A 10,456-nucleotide genomic window follows, 5' to 3' on the forward strand; every position below is an offset into this window, starting at 1 on the left:
ACCCCTGTTGAGCACACAGTGCGCCGCCAGAGATCTTCCCTTTCAAGAGTCAGCCCAGCAGAACGGGCGATGCGGGACCCGCGAGGTAAGGAAGCGAAGGCAAGAGGTCAATCCAGGTCAATCCAGCAGCAGGAACGTTGCAGGGGTAATCCACAGAGCTCCCTGATCGGCGGTAATCGGTTTAGGCCATTTATTAATGTGCCTATTTGTGGTCAAGGTGAATATTCTTTCAAAGCGCTCTTCATTATGAACCGTAGCAACAGGGACCAAAGATCTCATATCAAGGGCTAGAGCATTATGGTCACTGTCTTGCCAGGGCATAATCACCATATCAATTATTTCTATGGAAGCCGAACCTCAACCAATACATTTTCCATGAGGCTTGTGCTCTTTGGCAGATTGAAAGTATAGGTGCCCTCCCTATAAGATTTGTATCTGCCGTTGCAGGATCTTAGGCCCTGGTTCAGCGTGAAAGCATTGAGTTGTATAGCCAGTGGAACAACTTTTTTACAGGGGACATTGCTAACTCTGGAATGCAAAGAACAAATAGCATCCTCCACAACTACAAAAAACATCCCCACCGACCACTCCTAAGTCAGGTTCCACAAGTGGTTTCTTTCAAGGAATATAATGTATTATGTATTATTATCATCAGAGCATATACTGTTCATATATATCACACTATTTGGATGATTATACATCAGAAATTCATATCAATGCAGCCCAATGCATTGTGGGGCCAGCCCTTCATCAGGTAAAAGTTCCTGTAGTCATGTGGGAAGTCCTCTTCGAAGAGCGTTCACCTACCTCTCACAATTACCAAATACACAGCTCTTGCAAGCTCCGAAATACGCCATAAGAGATCTTCCTCAGATATGTAGTGATCCCACCAATCCCACCCACACTTCTTGTCTACAAATACTAATGGGCATGGAAAATGGAACGTCTATATTCCATCTAAGCCAACTCAAGGTTTTGTAGGGATAGTTCTTCCTGGGTTTCCTTTTGGTCCAGTTGCATGGTTCATACACTAGATAAAACAACCACGTACAGGCAAGACCCTGCTGCCCATGATAACCACCAGCATGAAGTTCGGTGAACCAGAATCTTCATGCTGCAGAGATCTGCACTTCGCTCTACAACAACAACCTTCGTTGACTGATAACCTGAATCAACAACTGTCCATGACAACTGTTTTTCGTGTTACAGTGATAACAGCCCACCCAGCCTGCTTGTTACGCTACAGGGATCACCATTTGAGAAACTCTCCATGCTGAAAGCCACTTCCTCCACTGTGAACTGGACTCTTCACACTTGAATTTGAGAAGGTAACTTTTTCAGCGGGATTAACCTGATTGCAGTATCTGGCCTACACTCCAACGTGGTGAGCCTGAATTTGTGACTGTACTCTACCTAGCACGACTAGACGACCACGAGTGGTGATTTGTACTTTTAGGGGCTGTACTTACCTAAAAGTTGGATTGTTGTTTTAGTCTCATCTTCTTTATGAAAATGTACCCTAATATTTTTCATTGGTTTGGAATTTTTCTTGTGTTATGTTTTCACTTTATTACTGATTGAGTGTTTCATACCGCTTCATAAGTACTTTTCCAATTGCCTCTAAGTTAATTATTCCTGCTTTTGTGCCAAGCTTACAGAATGTTAATCAAAGGTTAAGTTGGTGACATTTGCGGCTCAACCTAATAAGGATTTTGGTTGTCGCTCGAGTAGGGTTTTAACCTCCTTCAATCAATAACACAATTTCTTACAAAGCAAAAATATAAATGCTGGAGTAAAGTGTGCAGAGTTCTATGGCCAACAAAAACGCGTTCAGCAAGAGTCCTGGGGAATACCACGCACATGATTGTCATTTCCAACAGTCAAAATTTGCAATCAGTTGAGAATTATACAAACTGGCCTATGTGCTAATAGGTCAATTCATACAATTTCAAATAGGAGGTGGCCACAGTCTGACCTACCTCATGAATATAAATGAGGTATTTCACAAATTGTGAATCACTCCGATTGATGGGAATCACAAGGATGGAGGCCTGTTCGGGCCAACAAACCCTCATGCCTGTCATCGCCTTTTAATAAAGTACACTTTTTTTTTTTAGAAATGGTCAGTTTTCCTCAAGGAAACTGTACTGCTTTTAAAAAAAAAGCTTCTTTGAGATTTGTCAGTGTTCCCCATAATCACTGCCTACTCTGCAACCTATTTTGTTTTAAAATTCACAAATGGCAAAGAGTTTAAAGGGGACTAATTCTCTATTGCGTAGTTACCACTTCACACTTGAGGGGCAGTCATTTCTCAGTTTTGCAACCATATTTCTGCTGCAAACATTAATACATATCATACTGAATAACTAAACGAGTCAAAACATGTAGGATGAAAGCATGGTAAAGAGAATGCAAATTATATTGGGGTTAACTAAAGCATAGGCAGTCCTTGCGCATACCACTCCAGCCATTCAGTGGCAAAGAAATTACTTCTCAAGGCCAAATCTTAATATTCCCTTAGAATGGCTCCATCCTTCACCCTTTCAATCAATCAATGATCACGCTATTCCATACTTGTCAGTAGCATAAAAGTGTAGTATTAAAATAAAGCTTGAAATATTAAAAATATTACTCTTCATATATATATAATTCAGTTAAAAAAAGGAGAATGACCACTTAGAAGGAAAGCCAATTTCATCCACTCTTGTGACTCATTTAAAGTGCAACGGTTAGCCTATGGGGTACTTTAACCCCTTCGATGGTGATGACGAGCTCAGCTCGTCATCAGCCACGGGGGCGTGTGCGGATGACGAGCTGAGCTCGTCATCTAACCCGGCTTTTAGAAAAAAGCCGCGTAGCGGAAAAATAACCGTCGCATCGATGCGGTTAATTATGGGATGAGCCCCTGCAGGCTTTTCTTTATTTTCAGTACCTGCTATAAATAAGAAGACATTACAGAGCACACGTGTGTAATTGTTGTAAAAGTAAAAGTGCTACTCTGCACTGTCTAAAATTAAGTCTTTTAAGAGCAGGCAAATTATAACTCTTCCTAGGGATTTTGTAAAATTTACAAAAAACACAATGTGCAAATTAGTCGTGGGCATCACACTATGGCAAGGGCACAAGGCTAACTCTCACAAGAAGTGACAGTTATTTGGAAACTCTACCATAAGCGCAGGATATTTGCTCTAAATCAGGTCAGGATAAAACTTTGTCGGTCCTTGTAACCCGAGGTCAGATATGGTTTCAAGCCTTCCTGGGGGGCCTATCTGTTGTAAGCGAATACAGACAATTGTATTCCCTGGCCCACCCATCTCTTTCCCCTAACATTGTTCCTGACAGTTGTTTCAACTGTCTTTGTCTAATAGTTTGCAGGACTCAGAATTAACGAAAAGTTTAGGTAGGCCGATCTCCTTGCATATAGATTTAACATAACTCAACCAGGGAATTTTCATTGAGTTGTCTAATTTCATAGCATCACCGAGAATTACTTTATTCAGTCCTGTTTCTTCTCGCGACCAGATCGTATGCCAGAGCAAGATGGGGGCCATCTTTAATCTGGCAGATATTTGAATGTTCTGTGTGTTAACAATTCCCAAGGCCCATATGCCATTTGAGTCCACTACCATTGTTTTACGTGCATATATAGCAAGGTGTCCCTTTATTGCATAAAAACACAATAATGTTGTAAATGTTGATATCCCATTGATGGATTTCTCCATTTGCGCACATCTATTGATTACCATCGGACACCACAGATTTTTACAACCCTCTTTGCTGAGGCTGTTATCTCCCACCGGGAGCAACGTTTGTGTTGGGGACTCAGTATTCCAGCTGCCCTGGGGACCTCCTGCTGATCCCGACGCCTCCATCGCCCTCAAAGGCACACCGCGAGTCCTGCAGCACAGGATGTGTCTGGGCAAAGCCTGCGTCAAGGGCAGGCCCATCCACGCCAGGAGGAGCCCGGAGGAGACTGGGCTGGGCGGACCCTCTATCATCCAGCACCAACCTAAGTAACCGTGGTTTTTTTTGCCTCTAAATCCTCACATAACATGGTGCGCTAGGTCGGTGGCCGCACTGGACGCCTTTTTATCTAGAGCAGCAAGTGTACTGTGCCATGAAATAGAACTGACTCAGAGGCGTCTATCTTTAGAGCCCCATCCCTCTTCATCAAAGTTATCCACAGTGACCTCTTGGGAGGTGGAGGAGGTGGAGCAGCTGCCCAAAATGCAGTGCCTACCTTCTAATCAACCAGACACAGGAGGGAAAACTTGGACAGCTCCACTGACTGTGCACTCCGAGTCCAGTAGAGTGACTGGGCACTCACCTCAGACTGACCTCCCAAATGACCCACCAGCCAAGCGATGCAGGGGTGGAGGCAACATGTAGCCCAGGTACAATGCAACAACCCAAACCCAAGCACAGAAACCTAAGCGAGCCGATCCTAAAACACCACTGAGATTTCTGCATTACTATTCTGTGCGAGTATATTACCTCAATCCATATTGTTGGACAAAGCATTCTGGACCGGACTAAGCTATTTGCTAACTGCCTTGCTGGAGCCTATCCTATCCACATTGTCAGCTATTGGGCAGCATCTATCAGGGTTGGAGGCACAAAATGCTCCGCTCCATTGTCCCTCGGTCACTCTACCTACGGAGCGGGCAACTGTCACCATGGCTAAGTCTTCTTACCAGGTTCACAGTAATGCTGATGCACTGGTGTCAACTCCGCTGTGGTCTGTACCAACCATATCTACACCCCTTGGTGGACCGCATCCTATGAACATAGTTTGCCATAATATATCTTGGGAAAGTCAAATTCCACCACCACTGGGCAATATAGGCTTTGCACACCAGGCCCCCAGAGTTTCGAGGGGTATGGGGGGGCATCCCTCAGGAAACCCACCACCCAGACCGAGGGTGAGCATGAACAGACATGCATACGACTGCAAAATGTTTTAGATCTTCCACCCATAGTGTCTACTTTAGTCCTAGTTTTGGCTAATGTACCAGCACTCCATGAGAACCAGACTGAATCTACCCTACAATTAATGGACAAATCCTTGCATTAGCTGACAGACCATCTAATGGCACTAGGACAGAGAAATTATCCCCTGTCCCATGAGATCATCATGGCCAGAAGAGTGGGCTGGATGGGCAGTTCTATTTATTATATGGACGGAGATTGTGTCGTAATTAATTTTAATAACTCAGAAGTGGTGGAAGCCCTTTTGAGCAACTGTCAGGGGATGACAAATGGAAGTACTCAGATTATACAGCATCTTTGGAGTTCTTTTACAAGCAGGGATTATCAGACCCATTGAGACAAAGTCAAAAACAAGGTCATCATTTATACCAGGGGGTAGCCAATAGTAATATTATGGGAACAAGGCTTCAAAATAAATTTGCTGTTCTTTCGAATCTGGAGACTTGTGACTGACTAACTTCAGCCACCTATTCTCCCACCAAAAGTATTAACCCCTTGAGCACTCAACCCCCCATGAATCATCCACCTACCCAATTTGGCTAGCCCTGGCAAGATCCTGATAGCCTCTTGGAATGTGGCTGGAATTGCTTGTAAACTAGGAGATGAGCAATGGCATCAAACCTGGCACCCCTTGGAGGCCATCTGCTTCCAAGAAACTTGGGCCACAGAACCCGTTTTTGTCTCAGGATACTGGCCGAGTTGCCTCAGCGTCAGGTTGGGCGAAGGGCGGATGATTGACTTTGATATCCAATACTTTCCCTTTCCAAGTGCGGATGGTTGGGGGCAAAATAGACATTTCCATTTGCTACTAATAGAAGGCATAAAGGAAAGAAAATGGCTCTTAATTAATTTTTATAACAATGAAGCGGAGAATCGCAGGAAAACAGTGGTTGAGGACTTAAATAGAGAGTTGGACAAAGTGGATTGTTCAATGAAAAAGGGCCCCCTAAATATTAATTGGGCAGTGAATTTCAATGCCCACCTTTGTAAGTATAAAGATGATACAGTATGCGGGCTCACAGACCATCAGGGTAATTTTATTCTTCATTTTGTCCATAATAACTATTGGGATAGTCTTAACAAACTACTTTACATGAAAAACCTGGGGATACTAAATAATACAAATGATGGAAACCCCGCATTTAGTGGCCAAGTCACCAACACAGATACTATTTTTACCTGTTATAGTGACCACGCAATTTTATTTATCCACTTACATGCCCCCTATAAGTAGACTAAACAGCATGTGATATCAAGGAATATTTCATTATCCATTATCCATGAAAAATAGGTACCCATTAAATTGATCCAAGGTAGTTAAACAGAATATGGCCCATATACCCAAAGTACAAGCAAGTACAAGCAAGGGACAGCATTTTATTATGCCTGTCCTTGGAGACATCCACAGCACTCCTAGTCTCTCAGTTCACAGCTCTGACAGGGAAGGTAAAGGATGCAATAACTCACCCTCAGCGTGGAAATGGATTAAGGTCAAGAGGCTGGTTTTACTCACCCTGTTTGAAAGCCAAAAGAGTTTTTGCCTTACAGATCAAGCTGAGAGTCCCCGAGCAGATAAAAAGGCTACATAGAGATTATAAAACCTCAAGAAAGGAAAGGGAGAAGGACATCAGGGAGAAAGCTTGGAATGATCTCCAGCAGGTTGACGATTTGGGTAGTGCCAGCGAGTTCTGGAAAGTTATAAACGCACCCTATTTTAAAAAAATAAAGACCCACCCCTGCATGTTCTCATAAGTGAGGATGTATGGGTCAGATACTTTGAAGATATATTCAGCTGCAATACTAACTGCATCATGGGATTCTAATGCAACTGGCGCTACACAAGGTTTATTAAAATTCTCAATCGGCAAAGTCACAAAAGGGCTAAAGGCCTGTATTCCAGGGAAGGCACCAGGGCCAGACGGGGTTCAAATTGATCTTTTTCAAGATAATTATGATCTATGGGCTCTCTTACTAACTAACGTATTTATTATTAAAGTGATAGAAGGTCCCTCCCCATCTTTGAACCATAGTATAATAGTCCGGATCTTTAAGAAGGGAGACAAAAGTAGGCCTAAGAACTATAGACCCATTCCCCTATTGAACACCACAGGCAAGCTTATGGGTAGGATCTTATGAGCCAGATTGGAGGACTGGGCCCAGGAACTTAATATCTTGGTGCAGGCCCAGTATGGCTTTCAGATGGGGAAAGGGACTGTTGACCAATGCCGTAACCTTTCCCTCTGTATTAACAATTACACTAAAGTCAAAGGCGGGAAGATCTACATGACCTTCATGGACCTGTTGGCGGCCTTTGACTGTGTATCCCATCTTAGGCTGCGGCAGATGATGGTGGGGCTAGGGATTAATCCATCAGTACTCCATTTCGTCCAACACCTTAATGCTAATGCAAATGCCTGTGTCCGATATGGTTCTAATGGGGAATGCACACGCTCATTTAAGATCGAGAGGGGAGTGAGGCAGGATTGTGTCCTCACCCCGTTTCCTTTTTCCATCTATACAAACGAGTTGGGGCAGCCCTGTCTGACTCCTCCAAGTGATTTGTGGGCAGCTTGTGAGGTTACAATTGAATGGCCCACATCTGAACTGGAGAGGGATGCTATCAGGAATGGACCTTCACCCATTGTTATGAAAAAGTATGAGCAGGCGCTCATGTGGCTGAAGTCTAAGATATTACCACAAGATATTGATTGGGTCAAAATAGTTTGGACAGTTCTGGAACCAAAGGAAATAGTGCATGAATACTATAAGAGGCTCTTGCAAGTCTATAGGCAGTATAGTGGGCTTGATACCCTAGACCCCAAAGACATGGGACAGTTTGTCTCTAAGTTCGTTTTGAGTCTGAGACCTGAGATTTATATTATGATCCAACAGCATTTGATCTGCTTGCAAAACAAGCCGATAGATGAGACACTGCGTTTTGCTAGGTATTGTAGCGATGAGGTGGATTCAAAGCATAGAAAGCTCAAGGATAAACTGATGTTAGTCCAAATGCAAGCGGCCGATAAAGGAAATCCGGTGCAGTCAAACGGCGGAACGCTAGGAAAAAGACAGAATGGTCAAAACTAAGGAAAGGGAAATACAGGGGACTCTAAGCAGAGAGTAGATGTGGCGACACTGAAAAAGACCACTGCGTGTCACCTTTGTCATTACATCAGACATTGGAGACAAGATCATCCCTTGAATCTAGGGAATCAGCTGCAGCAGGAGGGAGAGATATAACAGGTACCTGAAGTGGCAAATACTGTGATGAGACCAAGGTCGATGAAAGGGGGGACACCGGCTCCACAAGTACAGGTTCCCCTGCCACCGAGGATCCCACAAAGGACCAGGACTTACCAGCAGATGCCTCTTTTTGACAGAAGTGATGAGCACTACACAGGCCCATTGTCATGATGGTGCCTGAGGGGGGAGGAAGACTGCACTCTTGGGGCAGTCTTGGAGGTAGATCAGAGGGGACCATTTGTAGAAGCAGATGTTGATGGTCATCCTACCACCTTTTTGGTTGACACTGGTGCTACCCGCTCTACTGTGAGATCTGTAGTAGTTCCCAACCTACCCCTCTCGGGACAATCAATCCAAGTTGTAGGTGTTGCAAATAAGAGAATGACAAACCCATTGACTGAGCCGAACCCAGTGAGGATAGGAAATTTCAGAGACCAACATCAGTTCGTGGTATGCGATTCAAGCCCTGTTTGCTTGCTAGGGAGGGATCTCCTATGCAAACTAAACTGCACTATCTATTGCACCCCCAAAGGAGTGGAATTGCAGATGAATGATGATGATGCTACCTTTAAGATCGCAGAACAGCACTCGTGCGTGCAAATATACCCCGTGGTAACAGTGGAGAACTCCCACATGATTTGAGAAATTCGGTCTCGCATAAGGTGTGGGACTTCACAGGTGAAGACATTGGACTGATCAAAGGGGTCGAGTCAGTTAAGATTCAGGTTAATCAGAATGTTGAGTTCCCAAGAACTCCCCAGTATAATCTGACACCGGAGACAATTGTAGGGATAAAACCTGTGATTGACTCCATGATTAAGCAGGGGATTCTTAAGGAGATAATGGGCAGTCCATGCAACTCACCCATTATGGGATTGCAGAAACCGAGTGGCAAGTTCAGGATTGTGAAAGACCTGAGGAAAGTGAATAATATAGGTGTTCCATGTTGGCCAGTGTTACCGAATCCATCAGTGATATTGTTTCAGATTCCATCTAAGGCAGCGTCGTTCACTGTGATTGATTTATGTCAAGCATTCTTTTCGATACCATTGCATGAAGAAAGCCAATTTCTTTTTGCGTTTAAGTTGGAAAACTGTGTGTTAACATAGTGTCATATCCCTCAGGGGTATACAGAGAGTTCATCGATCTTCAATCAAATCTTGATGAAAAGCCTTGAGAGTCTTGTATTGCCACAGAACTCCGTTCTCGTGCAATACATAGACAAACTCCTTGTTGCGTCAGAGACTGAGGATGCATGCAGGATAGACACCATCGTCTTGCTGAATCATTTGGCAGAGAATGGACACAAAGTGTCCCTAAATAAATTGTAGTACTGTTTGAATGAAGTGCAATACTTGGGGCACAGAATAGAGAAAGGAAAGAGGAAGGTGTCACCAGACCGAATTGAGGCGATCATGAGCATGGCTGTGCCTACCACACAGAGAGAGGTCAGGATGTTCTTAGGGATTGTTGACTACTGTCGCCAGTGGGTTCCCAACTTCTCTGTGAAGGCCAAACCTTTGCAGAGACTGACGCACAAGTATGTCAGTGATCCTGTACCATGGGACAATGACTGTATGACAGCATTCTTGGAGCTGCAAGAGGACCTTTGTCATGCTCCGGCACTGGGGAGGCCTGACTACAATAAGCCTTTTTCATTATTTTGTTGTGAACGAAAAGGTTGCGCATCGTCAGTCCTGACTCAGGATTATGGAAGTGTCCGTAGACTGGTTGCCTATTTCACAGCTACTTTAGATCCAGTAGCTTCAGCGTTGCCCGGATGTCTCAAATCCATGGCTGCAATAGGTGTCAGCATTGAAAGATGTGAAAGCATTGTCATGGGACGTCCTTTGATTGTACATGTTCCGCATTTTGTTCAACTGTTGATGACGAGGACCAAGACACAGCACCTGACCAATTATAGACTCACACGCTACAAGCAAGTTATACTTGCTGCGGAGAATGGGACTCTTAGGAGGTGTTCTGTTGTGAATCCTGCCACATTGATGCCGTTACCAATTACAATTGATGAAGATTGTAAGGACCATGACTGTCTTGATGTGACTGAACTTTGCACCAAACCAAGACCTGACATTGTTGATGAACCATTGTCTGACCCTGATGAGATGTTCTTTGTTGATGGTTCATGTTTAAGAGACAGTATCTGTCAGTTGAGAGTGGTGTTCGCTGTATGCACCATTACGGGAGTGGTTGAAGCTGCTTG

The sequence above is a fragment of the Lissotriton vulgaris genome, chromosome 6 (genome assembly GCF_964263255.1).
Source record: "Lissotriton vulgaris chromosome 6, aLisVul1.2, whole genome shotgun sequence".
NCBI lineage: Eukaryota > Metazoa > Chordata > Amphibia > Caudata > Salamandridae > Lissotriton > Lissotriton vulgaris.